This window comes from Mesocricetus auratus, unplaced genomic scaffold (genome assembly GCF_017639785.1).
Source record: "Mesocricetus auratus isolate SY011 unplaced genomic scaffold, BCM_Maur_2.0 Super-Scaffold_100025, whole genome shotgun sequence".
In the NCBI taxonomy this organism is placed as follows: Eukaryota; Metazoa; Chordata; class Mammalia; order Rodentia; family Cricetidae; genus Mesocricetus; species Mesocricetus auratus.
In genome coordinates this window covers 5,035,871-5,054,915 of record NW_024429206.1, presented here as the reverse complement: position 1 = coordinate 5,054,915, position 19,045 = coordinate 5,035,871, and the positions used below count along the sequence as shown (strand labels likewise).

The window sequence follows — 19,045 nt, the reverse complement described above, 5'->3', positions numbered from 1 at the left end:
CTATTTCATCTGCAGACCAAGGACTGGGATCCAGCCTGGTTAGACTCCAGCTCTGCCATTCACCATCTGGGTGGGGTTGGACAAGAGACTCAATCTCTCTGTGCCCCCAGTTCCCTTACCAATAGACAAAGACAATTAAAACACCTGTCCGCCAGCACGGCTGTGAGAGGAATAAGTACTGTGTGCCTAGCACTGTGGAGATCATGCACTGAGCATCCAGTACCCTGCCTAGTTCTAGGTTACTTCAATAGTTCTGCTGCTGTTGGTGATGATGTAGCCAATAAACTAGGCACTATATTAGGTGCTGGGGACAGACTAGGGCAGAAAGCTCCTCCAGGGAGGGACAGCATGGTACCGGTCAGGTCAGTGCCTGCTGTGACATGGGAACCCAGAGCAGTCCGTTGCTAGCCTGCGGAGGGAGGCTTATTTGGGTGAGGAATCAGCCAAGATGAAGGAGCTGGAAATCATCTGGCCACAACCGGGGCAGCAATAGCACTCAGAGAAAAAGAACAGCAGATGCAGGGGCCTGGAGTTTGAGACAGCCCCTAGACCGGGCAGGTCTTCAGGTTGGTGAGGACTCCCCCCACCCCAGCAGCCTGGTTTCAAGCTTCCATTTGCGGCTCCAGCTATGCTCCCAGCCAAGGGGCGGGTCATCCCCAGTGGGCTGCTACCACCCAGGAGCGCAGGCTGGCTGGCAGGCTCGCACAACCTCCTCTAGCGCCTCCACTCCGCACAGCTGGCGCCCCCGCCCTCCGCACGCCGTTTCCTGCTCCTCCCTCCTCTCCCGGCTCCAGCTGTTTCTCAGGCTGGGTTCTGTCCCCGTCCCACACAGAACTCTGGACAGAGTGAAGCTCTTAGGATGTGGCTGGGGGGCTCCGCGGGGCGCCGAGGAAATCGCGCGTGAATGGGACAAACGCTTCCAAGCAAACAGCCCCTACCAGCACAACTGTGTGAGCAGGAGGCCTGAAGCCACCGGACCCTAAGGGAGACCGGGGAGAAGGAAGGTACTGCACTTGGCTTGGAGTCCTGCAGAGGGCGGGAAGGGACTCACCGGCAGGGACGGAGCACTTCTCCGAAGGTGGTGCTTGTCAAAGTTTCTAGTGTTGAGTCGGACCTGAAGAGCGGCACTGGTAGGTGCTTGTGAAAACCAGCCTGGCCGCCCAAGGTCCATCTTTCCCCGAAACCAGCTTGAAGCCAACTTGTGCCTAGCCACAGGCCATCAACTGCAGGTTCTCCGTGTTGTCCAGCCGGCAAAGGTTGTCCTGGGACAGATGTAACTGCTGTCACATCTACTTCTCATTTTGCTTTTATTATTACGAGTGAGAGTCTCTGCAATGGAAGCTTTGTGGAATGGTTGTGCTTTGGTTATTGGTCCTATGGATACATCTTGATGCCCCCATCTCTGTCATTCAGTCATTCAGTCAGTCAGTCAGTCAGTCTGTCTGTCTGTCTGTCTGTCTGTGTTCTCTCTCTCTCTCTCTCTCTCTCTCTCTCTCTCTCTCTCTCTCTCTCTCTCTCTCTCTCTCTCTCTCTCTCTCGTCCAGATGTACATGTAGAGGGAGGACAACGTGGTGTCCTTGAGGCAATGTCTCTTTAGATAGACTCAGAGGCCGGCTGGTTTAGGTAACTTGGCCACCAGTTTGCTCCAGGCATTGACTTGTCTCTCTCTGTCCCCAATGCTGGGGTAACAGGTACATGTGGCCATTCTCAGTTTTTTACATGGGCGATGGGGGTTCAAATTCAAGTCCTCATGCTTGCACAGCAAATCTCCCTATGCCTTCACTAGCCAATTTATAAATAATAGGTTTGCACTGGGCATGGTGGCGCACGCCTTTAAACCCAGCACTCAGGAGGCAGAGGCAGGAGGATCTCTGTGAGTTCAAGGACAGCCTGGTCTACATAGTGAGTTCCAGGACAGCCAGGGCTACATAGAGAGACACTGTCTCAAAAAAAAAAAAAAAAGAAAAGAGGTTTATCTTATTTTTAGTTATGTATACGTGTGTCAGTCTCTATGTGGGTTTGTGTGTATGGGTGCAGGTGCCTGAGGAGACAAGGGTGTCAACTTCCCCTGGAGCTGGAGTCACAGATGGTTGTGGGCTGCCAAGTGGTTGCTGGGAATTGAACCTGGGTCTTCTGGAAGAGCATCGTACTATCACCTGCAGAGCCTCACTACCCATTTGAGGACATGTGAGCTGCCCCACTGTGGCAGTTTCTGCTCTCGGACACTCCCTATGACGTAGGGGTTTGGTAGCCTTGAAGCCTCCCCCCACCCCACCATGGCTCTCTGCCCCCTACCTGATATGCCTCCTCTGGTGCCTCTTTAGTTTTTGATACAGGATCTCATGGTGGGACCCTGGGCTCGATGATTAGGCAAGACTGGCTGGCCAGGGAGCCCTGTGGATCCTCCCACCTTTGCCTCGACAGCACTGGGATTACATGTATGTACCACCATGTCCAGCTATTTATGTGGGTTCTGGGTATTTGCACTCAAGTTCTCACGCTGGCAGGGCAGGCCGCCTCTCTCTCTCTCTCTCTCTCTCTCTCTCTCTCTCTCTCTCTCTCTCCCTCTCTCCCTCTCTCCCTCTCTCCCTTTCATATATTTTTCTAACATTTTTTATTAATTTATTTTTTACATTCCAATCCCAGTTCCCCCTCCCCTCCAACCTCCCATCTGCTCCTCGGAGAGGGTGAGGCCTCCCGTAGGAAGTCTACTAAGTCTGTCTCATCATCTTGTTGAGGCAGGACCAAGGCAGCCCCCCTCACCCCGTGTCTAGGCTGAGCAAGGAATCTCCATATAGACCAAGCTCCATTATTCAGTTAGTGCATTAGAGTTAGATCTGTATGTTCAAGAACAGACCATCTCTCACCCACTGAGCCATATCCCCGGCCTCTGATTAGTGAGTCTGTGGCTCGCTTGTTGTCTCTGACTCTGTTGTATCAGTCCACCCCCGCCTCATGTTCATGTTTTCTTATTGATATCTGAAAGTTCTTTGCATATGGAAGACAGGAGCCCTTTGGCCAAGCTCTGCCTTGAAAGCACCACACTCCCTCTGCTTCCATCCCAAAGCAATTACAATGAGGGAGCCCTGGTACAGAAAATCACCACCTACAGCGTCCCAGGAGCGGCTGAGAGTTTGATGCCCTCTGTATGTGGCTCAGAGAGGGCAAGTGTCAGGTCTGAGGTCACACAGTGAGGAAGTGGCGGAAGAGCTCTTGTGTTTGCTCTGTGTCTTAAGAAAGCCCCGATTCCCCTTTGCCGCACCCTCCTTCCCCTTTCCAAGGGGATCTGTGGTTCTTGCATCTGTCAAGAGAAAGGCATGATCGGCTCCGGGCCTCGCTGCCGTTTCGTGCCTGGTTCAGTCAGGCTGTTGAAGGGGTTGACTCAGCATTCTCCTCTGAAAAGATTTGGCTTAAACTTGTTGGGTGTCAGTCACGTGGGAGGTCGGGGTACTATCTCCCAGAGGCAGGGGTGCTGGCTCTGGGCTCCCCTGACTCTGAGGAGTAGATGAACCCCACACTCCCCTCCCCCATCCCTCTACCCTCTCACAACTCTTCCCATACCGTCTTATAATTGTCAGTCGTCTTGTCTGTCTCCAAGTGACCTGGAACTCCCTAGGCCACAGCTCAGTGTTATGTCTCTGGGTCTTCCGACCCCTGTGTAAGACCTTATGCACATGACAGTGTCTGCTGGATCCACAAAGAAGCTGGGCCCCAGTTTTGCCCTCCGCAGAATGGGCTGGGAGAATGGACTGTAGTCCCATCTCTTAGACGTTGGATTATGAATGAGGGCTGGAGGCGGTTTTCCGCCCTCTATCATGGCCACATGATGGGAGTAACACCCCAGTCTGCAGAGTAGAAATCCAAGGCCTTGGAAGGATTCCAAGGGTAGACCATCATAGATTCCGTAGGGCTCTACAACTACAGAGGTGGGTTTATGCCTCAGTTTCTACATCTGTAAAATGGGGTTCTTGAACAGGGGCTACCCAGTAGGATTTTCGCCAAGGTGAAATGACATAGAACCTGACAATGACTAGCAGCAGATGGTGATCCTCTAGGCTCTCAATGTTACTTCATATGTCTGTGACACTCAGCCCCTGCCTGTGTCATTCATCTGTACCACAGAGAGGCCAATATGGTGTGTGTGTGTGTGCATGTTCATGTGAGAACAGACCTTCATGCATGTGTGTGTAAGCCAGGGACTGATCTCTTATGCTATTCTCCAGGAATCCTTCACCTTGCTCTTATTGCAGCCTGGCGCTTGATGAGTAGACTAGACTGGGTGGCCAGCGAACCCAGGGACCCTCCTGTCTCTGCCTCCCCAGCACTGGGATTACAAGCGCACACTGCCACATCTGGCTTTCACATGGGTGCTGAAGTTTAAACTCAGGTCCTTATGCTGACTTGGCAAATGCTGCACCACTGAGCCATCTCCCTAGACCTTAACATGGGTTTCCTCTCAGATTATCAGTGCCCAGGAAAACAACACCTGTGTCCTCTTCCCTGCACCTCAGACACTGGTGTCATTGTGACCTTTGTGACTACCAGGTTCTGGGGGGGGTCTTACGCTTGGATCGGGGTAAGGTGGGGGCTACTTTTCTGTGTGTGTGTGTGTGTGTGTGTGTGAGAGAGAGAGAGTGAGAGAGAGAGAGAGAGAGAGAGAGAGGGAGAGAGAGGGAGAGAGGGAGAGAGGGAGAGAGAGGGAGGGAGAAGCCAGAATAGGATGACAGGATGCAGGGTGTTTTCCTCTATCGCTGTCCACCATACGACTGTGAGGAGACAGGCTCTCTCTCCTCTCTCTCTCACTAAATGGGCAGCTCACTCTTTCAACTTAGACAGGCTGGGTATCAAGCTCCAAGAATACACATGTCTTCACCCCCCCCATACTGGCGTTACAGGCACACACAGTCACACCTGGCTTTTAACCTGGGTTCTGGGGATTTGAACTTGGGTCTTTAAGCTTGTACAGCAAGCTTTCTCACCCTCTGAGCCACCTCCCCAGCCCTCATGGGTGTTTTTCAGAACCTCAGTATCTGTGAATCAGGCTCTCTGAGGGCGAGCCTAGGGCGTCAGTGCCCCAAATGGGCCCCTCAGAGGTTCTGATGCCTTTCGTACCGGAGCACGACTGACCGGAGCACTCGAGGGTTTTTCTGTTTTGCTCTCTGCCCAGGCTTCTGATTCTTTGCTTAGTTCTTTTTCCTTCCTAAGCAAATACCCACAGACCTCTCTGAAGCCACATGCTCTGTGTCAGCAGCTGAGGCCAGGAGGCTTTGTGGAGAAGTGAAACTCCAACTCCGTCTTACGGGACACAGCATGTTCGATCGAACCGGTTCCCCACGGGTGGGGGCTTTGCAGTTACTTTAAGAGACAGAGTCCATTTATCAAAATAAAACAATTGCAAAGATGCAACCTGAAAACCAATAAAAATACTTGCCCCCCAAAAAACAAAAGGGTGGCCCACCAGAAAGGCCCACGGCTGTGCCTGACTATTCCAGACACTGTTCATGCAGAGATGAGACAGTGCATGGAAGTGTCGAGGGCTCAAGGTGGTACTGGGGGTGAAGTGAGGAAACCCCAGCACCGTGAGAAGCCAGAGTCAGGAGTGACTTCCTGTCCTTTAGCTCCTGGAACAGGGGACAGAAGAGCAACTTGAATCTGAAGCGCAGATTTTTGCTAATTCACTCAACAAACGTCTACTAGTACCGACTCTGTGTTTGATAGAGCAAAGCAAGATTCTTCCTCCTAGCAACCTAGTTACATGCCTCTGGACTCAGGGCCCTGTGCTGTGTTCTGGGTTTTGGAGCCTCAGCACATTTGCAGCAAGGGTCACAAGTGAGATTGGGAAAGAGTGTCACTGCTGGATAGAACTGAGACGCCGTGGGTTTCCATGGCGCTGTCAAAGAAAGGATGCTCCCAACAGAAGTCTGCAGTTGGCTGTGGCCAGAGACCCCAGAGCCAGCTGCTCCAGGGTTCAGCTCTCAGCTTTGCCCCTTGGCCTCCTCCTCCTGGCTGTGGGGACTCGTGCACACAGAGGGCAGCGCACAGCACGCATCTCCCTGAGGAAGCATGGGCTTTGGAATGTGCTTGGGCGGGATCTGAGCAGCCTTTGGCTCCAGTCTGGACCTTGTGTCTGACTCTGGTGGGGGTGCCTGGGTGTCCTCCGTCCACGTGCTGTGGAAATGCTGGAAGTACCCACAGCTGAGTCAGCAGGGCTCAGGATCACTTCTGCTTTCTCGGGGTACAGGTTCGGGGACGGCAGGCCAGGCTGGTGATGGGGTAGTTCTTGTGCAAGGAGGTGGGTGGTCAGGGAGATGGATGCAGAGAGCAGCAGGCACACCCAGTGTCCCCTGGGGCTCAAGGGTGAGGGGCGTGGTGGGAGGGGGCGCTTGGGGAGGGGCAGCTGCAGCAGGCCTGTGTTCTGGCTCAGCTCCGGGGCCTCAGCCTCTTCCCCTCAGAGTTGCTTAGGTTGCCCTGCTCTTGGGCCTGTAGTCCATGCTCCGTGAGTGGCCCAGGGACGTGGATAAGGACAGATGTTCAGAGCTCGTCCCTCTTGTATGAACTTGTCTCAACAGTCTACAGAGTCTGAGTCCCTTTGTGATCGAGGGACAGGCTCGGGCGCCGTCCTGGTTTCCTTTCTCTTACTGCGACGAACAACCTGACCAGAAGCAACTTGGGAGAAGAAGGGGTTTGTTCAGCTCACAATTCTAGGTTACAGTCCGTCGTCACTGAGGGGAATTCAAGGCAGGAACTCAAGCAGCCAGTCATGTCACAGCCATTGTCAGGGGCAAGGAGTCAAGCAGTCCTTGCTGCCTGCCTGGCGCTCTCACCACGGGCTGGGTTAATTAACAGTCAGGACAATGGCCCACAGACCGCTCCCAGGCCAGCTTGGCCTAGATAATTCCTCATGAAGATTTTCTTCTCAGGGCTGAAGAGATAGATGGCTCAGCAGTTAAGAGTGCATCTTGTTCTATCAGAGGGACTCAGTATGACTCCCAGAGCTCATACTGGACGGCTCCCAGAACCTGTAACTCCACCCCCTGAGGGATCCAGCACTCCTGGCCCCGGGAGGCACTGTGCATGCACGGATAATTAAAAATCTAAAACAAATGAATGAAAACCCCAAAGTCTCTTCCAAGGGAATTCTAGGTTGTGTCAAGTTAGCAGCTAATCTAACTGGCTGGTAGCAAGGGGACCCGCCTCCGATGTCGCCCCTTCCCCAGCCTGTAGGCGGAGTCTCTCTGTGCCTCGGCAGCCACTCCCAAATAACACTCAGAGGCTTAATATGAATTGTAAATGCTCGGCTGACTGCTCAGGCTGGTTACTAGCTAACTCTTACATTTAAAATTAACCCTTATTTCTTACCTACCCCCTGCCATCCAGCGGCACCTTCTTTCAACGTGACACATTCGATTTATTTCTGCATCACTTGCAACTTCCGAGACTCCGCCTTCCTCCCAGCACCCTCTGTCTTGCTGTCCCCCCTAGACCTCCTGCTTAGCTTCTGGCCTGTCAACTCTTTTTATTAAACCAATCAGAAGGTACCTTGGCAAAGACCATCTTCACAGTGTACAAAAAGATTATTCCATAACAACTCCCTCCTGAAATCCCTGTCATTTTCCTGTTAACCACAACTGTCAAGTGACTTTTTGCTGTGTAAGAACAGGTGCGTCGACTCTGGGGACCAGGATGTGGGCATCTTTGAGGAACTGTCTATCTCTGCAGGCTACCTCGGGGGCGGGGGGGGGGGCAACCCAAATGTTGAGAGTGACGGTTCATTTCTCTTCCTTGTGATTGGCTCTGAGGAGCACAGTATGAACCAATGAGCACAGATGTGGGTGGGGCCGACCGGTGGGGCTGTGCCAGGCATCAGGAGAGGTCATCAGGTCTAGTCTCAGCTCTGGACTCCCACACCGCTGAGGTGGGGTCAGGTCCCTGCTTTAGCGTGTAGGAGCTGCCCACAGCAAGCTGCTGTGGAAGGGGTGGCGATAAGATCCCCCAGGGCTCTTAGGTTTATGGGAGTTAGCTAGTGTGTAGGGTCTGGGCCTCTGAAGATGCTCAATGTGATCACACAAGGCCCTGACAGCCTCGTTCGTTAGGTTGGGTGTCTTTGTGCCAGGCACAGGTGATTTCCACACCTGTGTCAGCTCCATGCTGGAAGTCAAGTTTGCTGTTAGGTTTGTCAGTGAGGTCAATGTGCCAGCTGGGTGGGAACCAGCTGCCCAGTCTGGCTGGTCCTCTGCCAGGTTCTGAATCTCTGTCCCCTCAGTAGAAGAGCATGTAGCTCCCAGCTTGGCTGCCAGCCATCCAGGCTGTCTCCTCATGCCTGCCCACCCTGCCCCCACACCCCAGGAATGGACCCCAGGGTGTCTTGCATGTAAGACAATTATTCTAACTCTGAGCCATACCTCCGACTCAGTCTCTCTCTGTCTCTGTCTCTCTCCCTCCCTCTCTGTCTCTCTGCCTCTGTCTCTCTCTCTTCCTCTCTCTCTGTCTCTGTCTCTCTCTCTCCCTCCCTCTCTCTGTCTCTGTCTCTCTCTCTCTATCTCCATCCCTCCTTCCTTCCTTTATCTCTCTCTCTTTGCTTTCAGGGGATGGGGGAGCAAGTCTCACTAAGTTGCCCAGGCTATCCTTGAACTAAGTTCAGCTCTCTAGTCCAAGTAGACCTTGGCTTGAATTCCTCCATCCTCAGCCTCCCCAGTAGATGGGATTACAGGCCAAAGCCACAAGGCCCAGTCTGCTACAGGCATCACCCTGCTCTGTTGGTTAAGACTGGTCCCAGGCCAGTCCAGATTCAGGAGGACAAAGAGTCGGTCTCTTGGTGGGAGGAATGGTGTGTGCATGCTGTTAGGAGCTATCAGGGTGATTTCGAACTTGTAACCCACAGACTTAATCTTAAATCTGATAAGGATGATGATGCCACCTGAGATGGCCACTACACCACCCAAGCTTGTCCACAATCCCATTTCTCAGATGGGAAAAATGAGCCTGGGAGGTTGGGGATGAGATGAGAGACAGTCTCCATTCTTGGACATCTATTAAGAGCCTGCTTTGCTAAATGCTCATGGCAGGGGATTTGGGAAGAGCCAGCCCTGCCTGAAGAGCTCCTAGGCTCCCAGGAAGACAGCTGAGATGAGACAGAGTGTTCCCATGTGGTCAGAAGGCCGGCTTTCCCTCTGGGAAGCTTGGCGTACACCACTCCTGGGGTGGAAGCACCACCCGCCCATCTGGCAAGGCAAGTATGTGCTTTTTAGACCAAGAACAAATTGGCAACTGCATTCACGCTGATGTCTGCTGGAGACACTTGGTAGCCAAGGGCTGTAGGAGCAAAGAGGAGATGGCTTACATGGGAACGGCCAGACAAGAAGCCCGCCTTTGAGCTGGGTTCAAAGCATGAGCTGGCCTCAAGTTGCCCGAAGGAAAGTTGGCAGGAAAGGGAAACTCGAAGCAGAGAGGGAGCATGGATGAGGAGTGGGAGGCAGATGACGGGGGGCGTGTGGTAAAGTGGGCAGGGAGCAGGACCTGGAAGGTCCCCGGTTTCCTGCGTGGCCTGACAACTCCATCTTACCAGCGCTGCGCACTCACCCTCATCAAACTCAGCTGCGAAAATGGAAGACTCCAGACAGCTAGGACTAACTGAGTTTAAATTTGAAGTCTGGGGCTTTGTGTCCTGGGTTGTTTGGCCATAAACCGGGTTGTCAGCTCTGGCTGGGGGCGGGGGCTGCAGGATGTGTGTGTGGGGACGCAGCCACAGATGTGGGAGGGGCAGAGATGGTGTTAGAAAGGGGGTTCAGGGTGTGAGCCCTAATCTGCCTGCCATGTTCGGTGGTTCCTTCCTGGCAGAGGTATGCTCTGCCACACATGCTGTGGCCACACAGGCCTGGCTGGCATCGCAGGTTCCTGTGGAGGGGAAGGAGACCAAACCACAGGAGGAGCCGTCCTTGAGGGAATGTGGGTGTTTTCAGTCTCTCTTTCACGACAGGTCTGAACTCCCAGGATCTGGGTCATGGAGAAAAGGGAGTCAGTCTTTCCAGCAGTGTCTGTAGGGACAGCTGCCTCACAGCCCAGATCCTACCCACGCCCACTTCCTTTACCCCAAGGTCACACCTTGGGATCGGCGTTCTCAGACTGTTGCTGCAGGGTCTTCATGACACACGTGCCAGGGAGCATGTGACCCTGCTTTACAGTCAGGGAGACGGAGGCCCAGGTAGGATGTGTGCTTATTCCTTCCTCTGTCCTCGAACTCACAACATCTTGGTGAGCCAAACACAGGGTGTGCTGTGTCTACACTGCCAGCCACTGCTGGCCACTCAGACACGGCCTGGGGACCACGGTGGCTCTTCATCAGTGTCCTCCCTTCTTCAGCAGACACGACAGTGAGCTCTGGGAAGGGAAGGGTGTTGACTGACCTGGTATGGGGAGAGGTGGGCCTTACACCATTCTGGGGGGGGGGTGTGGCAAGATGTATGAGGTGGTTAGCATTCGTTGAGGGTATGCAGTGAGGCAGCCTCCTAGTGACATAGCCTCTATTTCCCCATCTGAGAAATGAGCTGTGGCAATGGTTTGGGATAATTTATAGGGAAAAATTATCTTTTAAAAATAAATTAACCAATTAATTAATTTTATTTCCTATAGCCCATTCAAATGGGTTGGACCTGGGAATTAGGCTAATCACATCAGCAGGGATGCAGGCTGCTGTTGCCCCTGAGTGCTTCAATTCGGTTACTTTGTTGCTATCTCAGAAGTGCTTGCTAGCTTGGCCTTGGTGCTAGCTTGGATTTGCTGTTTGCATCTTCATTACTGGCTAGTCCTTAGCCACATGGGTTTGGTTACACAGGATGTGGTGGGCAAACTGAGCCCCTTTTCAAAAAGAGAGTTTTCTAGAAGCTGGGGCAGTAGCTCTGTGCTTTATGTGATTGAAGGGCCCTGGTAATGCATTAAGCAGCTGGCCCTCTAGATGCTTCTGGAACCATCAGTATGGCTGTCTGGCCTGCCCCTGGGGAGGGTAGCACCTGCTTGTTCTTCCTGGGATGCTGTGTGAGAAAACTGGGGACCCATCTAGATCTTGGGATCCCTGAGGCTCGGGTCCTGGGCTGTTTCTCTGGAGCAGGATGCAGAGGTGTGGAGTGTATGTGTGTTGTCTTGGTGACTCTATGGACACCTATGCCCTTTTGCTCTCCCTCTGCCTCCATTCTTGTGGCCAGGCACATGTATGACCTCAGAGCAAGGGGTCTGGGTGGTCCCTCCCTCCAGAAGCTGTCTGTGGTGAGACCCAGTTACCAGGCTGTGGGAGGGAGTGTGTCTGCTGCCTAGTACACACACCCAGCAACCCCACCCTGTATCCACCACATCCTGGTACTCAGAAGACACTGAGGGGTTGGGCAAGCAGGCAAGCCTGACAGTTGAGGGACAGACTCTCAGGGAATAGGATTTGGGGTGTCACCGAGGCCTTCTCTCTTCCTCAAGGAAGAACAAACCTTAGCTACAGTTATTGTGGGTGTGTGTGGTGTTTTATTTTGAAGATATATAACATTATTAAGGGTGTGTGTGTGTGTGTGTGTGTGTGTGTGCAGGCATGCATTGGACAGCTTAAGATGTCTGCATTCTTCAACACAAATCCATGTATTTTTTTTAAGTCCATGTACTTTTAAGCATAAATGTGGCTTTTAGGCTGCATATGATGTTCCGTTCATGTCATCCCAGCACTCAGGAGCTGAGGCAGGAGGATGCAGAGTTTGAGGTCACTTGAGCTCCATGGTAAGACTCAATCTCTAAAAACAAACAAATAACCCATCTCTGCAAAAAAAAAACCCAAGTAAACAAACAACCCCCCCCAAAAAAACAAAAAGGAAAATAACTGGAGGCCTCCATAAGCCTTTAGAGCAGCTCTAGGCAGAGGTGGAGGCTAGGGTTGGCCTCCTGTCATGTGGTTGATAAGAAACTTGAAGGAGAGTGTGCCTTGTGGTCTGAGGGAGTCTCCAGCAGGTGAGAAGCCTTCTTCCTCTTGCCTCCCCCCACAACCCCCTGAGGAAATAGGAACACTGAGAGGTTAAGTGACTTGCCCAAGACACACAGTAAGTGATTGACCTGAGTCAGAGTTTGAAGCCAGGCAGCCTTAACCACAGTGCTCGCAAAGGTGTCACTTTGGCAGGTTTCGTTTGTATCTGTCACCTCACATCTGTGACAGGACAGATGAAATCGGTTTCCTGGACATCGAAGAATCCTTCCTTGCAGAGCCAGGAGCCTGATAAGGGACAGAAATAAGTAAAAGAACATTATTGGACATTCTACCGAGGACTGTGGCTCAGACAGCTGTCTTTGATGAGGTGAGGTTTGGGTGCCTTGATATGTTGAGGGTATGTCTCAGGGTCCTGGTCAGGATGAGCTCATTTTTATTTAAAAGTGGACCCCTTTTCCATTGTGAATTTTTTTCTTTAAAATTTAACGCTGTCCCAGGAAATCATTATGTTTGATTAGCGAGTTTTGGGACACTACTGGGCTTGGGGACACCCCTCTCTCCTAAATTTACACTTCAGGCGTGTGAGAAGATATCCTAGGACATTTTCTGTCATGCTGAGGTAGGTGAGTGGCAGGAGAGGAGATTTTGGGGGCTCACCCTCAGCCAAGGCACAGAGCAGTGAGAACCTGTTCAATTGTAACAGTAGTGGGTCTAGGAGATGGCTCAGTGGGTGAGGATGCTTCCTCTGCAAACATGAGAGTCTGGGTTCACATCCCCAGCACCTGCGTAGGAAGCTGAACAGGGTCCCTGCTGTCCCTGGTAGCTCCAGCACTGCGGGACAGGGATAGGTAGATCCTGAGAGTGCACTGCAGGCCCTGCCTATACAAACCGTGACCCTCTGATTTGGTGAGAGGCCCTCCTCACGGAAGTAAAATAGAAGGTGACAGAAGAAATCTGGGGTCCCGCTCAGGCCTCTTCACCGTGCAAGTACACAGCGCAATAGCACGGGCTCTAGTGGATTTGCTGGGGCTCCACCACTATTGTTTTGAGGTCTGCTTTCTTCGAGGTCTGTTTTCTTCCTCTTACATCCTAATACTTACCCTCCGAGGTACATACTGGCACTGCTTCACTTGGGCACACTGACACAGAATCCAAGAAGAAACAGCCTTGGACTGGAGGCCGGGCTCCATCTGTTACCACCACGCTCTGACTCTGTCTTTGAGGCTCCATTCCTGGCTTCTCCATCTTTTAGCTGTGTTGGGCAGCTTGCTTGACTCTCCTGAGCTTTAGTTTTCTCTCCCGAGGGGGGGAGTCATCAGGGCTTTGGGGAGGCTGAGGATGAATTAGGGGTTGGGAGGAGCATGAGCGATGGCCAGTGAGGGTCCTGGGGCTTCAAGGGTTTTCATTCCTGGCTCCAGACCCAAGGGGCCTTGGAAACCTGAACCAATAGAGAAGTCACAGCCAGGACTCTTGGCAAGAGGACAAGGGAGCCGAGAGGAGGACAAAGGTTCCTCTGTCAGCCACTCAGGGCCTGTAGGGAGGACCTGATGGAAGAACCATGAGTGTTCCCGAGAACAAGACTCCTGTCAGAGGCAGGCTGGCACTGTGGCTTGCCAGGGACTGCTCCTGGGCCAGGCTGGAAGATTCCTCTGGACTCTTCTTGAAGGGCTTGGGAAGTGGCTTCTTCCTCTCTCCACCCCACACCCGGGGCTATCACTGTTTTATTTTAGAAGCAAATAGAAATGGAATGCAACTTCAAGTTGGCAGCAGCTAGGAGTCCTCAGCACACCAGGTAACCACCCTCCTTGGGTACGCAGGCTCCAGCCTCAGGCTCAGGGACGATGCTGGTCACCTGCCCTCTGCAGAGACTTGCCTCTCTAGCTCCCCCAGGCTACTCTCTGAACCCCCACCATCCAGCTGTACCCATAGGGTTGCCTGGGGCCCAGGGATCCATCTACCAGCACACTGCAGCTCTCCTGCTCTCTGCAGCAGCCCAAGATGCAGTGGATAAATGTGGAAACTGATGGCCTGAAGTGGGCTCGCTATCATGATCAGAGCCAGAGCAGATATTTCCGTGACTGGTACTGCAGGTGTGGCTGTGTTGTGTGAGGACCCCTTGGCACAGGAGGGTGCAATTCACGTTCTTTAACACAGCATGGCTCTTCAAAGGAGGGCCAGCCCTGGTTCCTGATTATAAAAGCCCCCCCCCCCAGGGACTGGGAGGGGAGCTCAGAGATAGAACACTTACCTAGTAGGCACAAGGCCCTGGGTTCTGTCTCAGGCCAGCACATATCAACAAAAATGACAAAAAGGATAACACAAAGGAAAACTTAAAACAACAAACTCCAGTGAGATCCAGTAAGATGGAGTTGGGGGGGGGGGCGCTAAGGATTCCATTGTAACATTGTAACACATGTGACAAGATTGCCTACAACATGTAACACGAGAGGTTAGACAGAGATCAAGTGCCCATCCCTCCCAACAGTAAGAAATTGGAAGGAGCCAAGAACCCATGCCCAGGGCACTGGTTATTGAGAAGCTGGTCAACCTAACAGTGAAATATTTTGCAGCTATCTAGAAGGAGGGGCTGTGTTTTACCATCTCCCAAATCTACTATAGGATAAGGAAGGTGCATGTATCTTCTTTTTTTATACAAAGTGTGTGTGTTGGGGGGGGATCAGGAAAAACGTTTGTAATTACTCAGAGACTTCAGAAGGACACCCAGTAACCTAGTACAGGAGCTGGGTGCCTTGGGGAACAGATGAACGGTGGTGTGGAAGGCGTAGGGTTTTCTGTTCTAACTCTATAGTTTTACATGGTTTGAACATCTCTAATTGGGTGGAGCTGTGCACCTAGTCAGAAATTTAATGATGAAAAGATATCAAACTTGAATTGTGGATGGTGACCCTCTCAGGAAATATCAACAGCAATTTTTCATTTTTTTGAGTGTGTGGAGCCAACTCCTAGGCCTGTGGTCTCTGTGACCTTCGGTGACAAGCCTGGGATTTCGAATTAACCTCCACTTGGTTCTAGCTCTTTGTGGTATCACAGGGGAAGACGGGTCCTTGTGGGGCCTCTGTAGGAATCACTCCTTTGTCTAGCTCCCATCCTCCTGGTAGCTGTGTGGTGGCCTCCTGTGGACTAGGTTGACATATAGTACAGATCTGCTGCCTCCTTCCCACAAGCCCTTGGTAAGTGCTTTCAGGAGAATGACCTGTCCTCCCGGCCCTCCTCATTGCTCACTTCCAACGGGTGGGTGGTGGAAGCTTCTAGAGAAGTCAGTGACCCCAAACTCCATCCAGAGAGGCCTGATATGTCTTAATCCTCCTTGTCTCTGCCAGGACTTTCCCAAATACGGGCCCCCACTCTGTCACCAAATGCCTTTCATTGAATAACGCTTCTTCTGAAAGAGGCTTCAGGTCAGGGCAGAGCTCTGGCCTTGTATGCAAAAGGCCCTGGGGTCCATCTCCTCCAGCATTGCGTAAGTCAGCGAATAACAAACAAACCAGAGCTTTTCTGTGACATCACCCAAAGCCCTAGATGGACCCTTCTTCTGCCCAACACAGGGACTGCCCAGTGCCCATGGCTCAAACCTCCCAGGTCAAAGCTCAGGCCACTCCTGCCTGGGATCTGGGTCTTGGCTCTCTTCTCTGACCTTGCAGCCTGCCCCTTAGTCCTTGTCTCTCTGGTGTCTCTTTCTCTGCCTTCATCTTTCTTGTCTTGGTGTCTTGCCTCTTCCCCCTAAGTTTTCTCCATCACTTCTCCCCCAACCCCTTGCCTTTCTGTCCGTACCGCAGTGTCACCAGTCACCACCATGTTCCACACCTCCTTTAGTTCCTTGGTGCCCTGCTCCTGACTGTGGTCTCCAGATCTACCAGGCCCCCGCTCCGCAGGAGTCTGAAGCAGGGAGGACTGGTCCTGCACTTCCCTAGAGCCAAAGGCAGGCCAGCTTTGAGGACAGCAGCCCGTGCAGGCACCAGGCCCAGGTAGGGATTCACTTGAGGTTCTATAACCATCTGTCCCGAGTTCTGTGATTCCTTAGGGAGGAGGGGCTGACTGCATTTTCGTGTTGCAATGGGCCTGTCCACGACTCTGCTGGCTGTGTGGAGGTCGCCAGACTGGGCTGCCTCTTGGTCGCCTAACAGCAGGGGGCAAACTGGACTTCTTCCAGTTGCACAGGTGAAATAAGTGTAGATCCAGAGAGGCCAAGTCACTTGCCCAAGGGCCCACAGCTTGTGAGCCAGGTGGAATAAAGCCTGGACTCTGAAGGGCAGGGATTCGGTAGCACCTGGTGATTGGAGCCAGTAAGGTCATCTGCTTGCCTGTGAGCCAAACGGCCGGCTCTTCACAGCTGGAACACAGAGGCAAGGAGGAGCTCCTTCAGCTGCCATGAGGAGCCTGGGTGTCTCCTCACCGGTTGAACAGCCTGTGGCTGCCTTGGTGAGTAGCTCTCCGAGTCTTAGTTTCTTTAGTTGTCAGGCGTGGGTCACAGTGTCTGGCTCTTGGATTATTACTGGGATGTAATGAGTCAGGATGAAAGCTTGGTAAATGAGGCTAGAGAGACCAAGCCTGGGCATTTTGAGAGGGAACGAGGTGCCCAGTGTGGGACAGGAATAATAGGTGTGAGTTGGGACTGTCCGTGGCAAGCAGGTACTCTGCGTGGAAGCCACAAGCCTTGTTCAATTCATATGGTCAACCATATTAATAGAGAAGGACAGCAGGGACCACAGAGTTGGCCCAGGCTGTCCTCCACCAGTGCAGAGTATCAATAGTGTCCCATTCGTGGATGCTCACTGACATCATCAGGACCTCAGCACTGAGAAGCAAAGGGATACTGTTCTGACACTCTTGGTATATTCTAGAAGTTTCTTCCAGTTTTAAGCCAGCCACACATATCCCTGCTGGACTGAACAGTTAACCTTCTCTGGTACACCCAGGGGAAATGGCTTTGTTGAACTGCTGTTTGGAACCTTGTCACCAACTCAGTATGGCCAGCCTCTCCTGAGATAGCCCAGGTTGGGTGTGGTTAGGTCCCCAGGAGCCCTATCTGTTAGCCTGGGCAAAATTGTTCTGATCTTAACAGCAGAAATCCATCACTGTTGTTTGGACTGTGCCAGGGCCAGGACCACGTGACCTGGAAGCTGGCATCTCTTCTCCGGCCGGGAGCCTCGGAGGTGGAGGCAAGGCCCCTGTTGTGAGCAGTTCCGGCACCGTCGTCTGGTCCATTTCCTTCTCAGACCTGTAGTCTGTTCCTTCCAGGTTCCTTCCTCCTTTCACTCTTACTTCTAATATATGTTCCTCACACACAAGCGTCTCCTTTGAATGCTCACCCGCTTCTGGACTGAGCCAGTACCACGCAAACAGACAAATGGAAGCCTACCACCCCAACCCCGCTGTGCACACCCCTCCCTCACGCTGCCTCCAGAGGACTCAGGGTGGGCCAGCTGGCCAGAGGGTTAAGAAGGGTGCTGAGGAAGTGCTGGCTAAGGTCAAAGGGAGGAAGTGGTCAGTGCCAGGATGGGGAGGGTCGGGTGTGTTCTGGGTGGCTCCAGGGACCTGAAACCAGGCCATTCAAGTTCAGTTAGTAAACAGGGAAGAGCTCTCTATGAGTCAGTCTTACTAGAAGTTCGCTGGTTAGGGACCCAAACTGTTAACTGACCCCCGAGTCACCTCTCTACCAGACAAATGATGTGTGCATTAAATCCAAAGGTGGGGTGACCTGAGTGCACACCGAATCCTGTGTCCTGGGATACCCTGCAGTCCTTGCAAGGGACAGGTCCTACCATACTCTCTGCATGTGAGGCTTCACGAGGTCCAAAGTAGACTCTGTCTGCAGATGTGGGGGTAGGGTCTGTGATACAGAATCATGGCAACTGAAAGCCAGGTTGGAGCTAGACGTGTGTGTGTGTGTGTGTGTGTGTGTGTAAGTTGTATGTATGTGTAAGTTGTATGTGTGTGTAAATTGTGTGTATATGTGTGTGAGTATGTGTAAATTGTGTGTGTGAGTGTGTGAGTTGTGTGTATAAGTTGTGTGTGTAAATTGTATGTGTGTGTAAATTGTATGTGTGTAAGGTGTGTGTGTAAGTCATGTGCGTGTGTAAGTCATGTGTGTGTGTTTGTTTTGATTTTATTACTTTCTTGAGACATGATTCCTCTTCAGAAGACAAGGGTTTCAGGCTTGGATGTCTATGCGTGCTTTATGAGGTGCTTGGGACAGGGTCCGGAGATTCATGCATGGTTGGCAAGCACCCTGCTGGCGGAACTGTACCCCCAGCCCTGGGGCAGATTTGCTGCCAGCAAATAAGGCTAGAGCTAATGACACTGAGCCTGGTGACCCTGTTCTTATCCAACATAAGGTGGCAGGCTTTCACCCCGAAGCTCTTTGACAATCACTCTTAGGAGTCTTGAATTCCCTTTGGTCTACAGCCAGCATTTTGTTCTCTGATGGTGTCAGGGCAGGGTGAGGGGGCCGTTTCCCTGGTCAGACCACTCCCAGGTCAAAGTGTGGGCTTTGCCTTGGAAGAGGTAACTGGAATGGTGATGGGAGGGGCAGGTTGCCCCTGTCCCTCCTCCCCAGAGCCTGGGAACAGGGTGGGACCTCACACTCCACCATCTTGGCAGCAGTGACAGCCCATTTGTCACTGCCTGGGCCAAGGCCAGGGAATTCTCATGAGCAGGACTGTAGCTGGGGTGCCTGGGGCAGGTCTGAGCCCTGGTTTCTCTCATGTTCCTTTGGGCTGTATGGGTTTTGTAGTTCTCTGCTTGTCTTGGAGTCTATTTGGAGACAGCCCTGAGAAGAGATGGGTAAGTTGGGGTCACTGGAGGTTCTTGAGGTGTTGGAGGCATGCTGCAATGGCAGATAGACCAAGGCCAGCTTGGGAACAGGGCAAACCCAACAGTTGAGCCACAGAACATGGCTAGTGGACAGTTGTTGTCACTGATAATACAGGTCTTAAGAGTCAGGCTGACTTCATTCAAATCCCACTGCTGGCCCTTCCTGGCTCTGTGGTATTGGGCCAGAGTTATTTCTGCCTGGTGCCTCAGTTTCCCCTCCAGCCTCCTTTCTTTGGCCATTCACCCAGGTATACCTTT

General features: G+C 52.4%; 1 protein-coding gene across 3 annotated transcripts in view; it reads left to right on the top strand.

Moving 5' to 3' along the window:
• The first annotated feature begins 723 nt into the window (after positions 1-723).
• The window catches only part of Cmklr1 (chemerin chemokine-like receptor 1), a 34,480-nt gene continuing 16,158 nt past the window's right edge, over positions 724-19,045 (top strand). Inside the window, exon 1 of one of the 3 annotated variants that reach the window (XM_013119712.3) lies at positions 724-1,004. The gene's annotated coding sequence lies outside the window, so the exon portion shown is untranslated. Of the gene's footprint in view, positions 1,005-16,103; positions 16,394-19,045 lie in introns of those variants that run through there. The other 2 variants (XM_013119711.3, XM_021232361.2) reach the window with 2 other exon arrangements.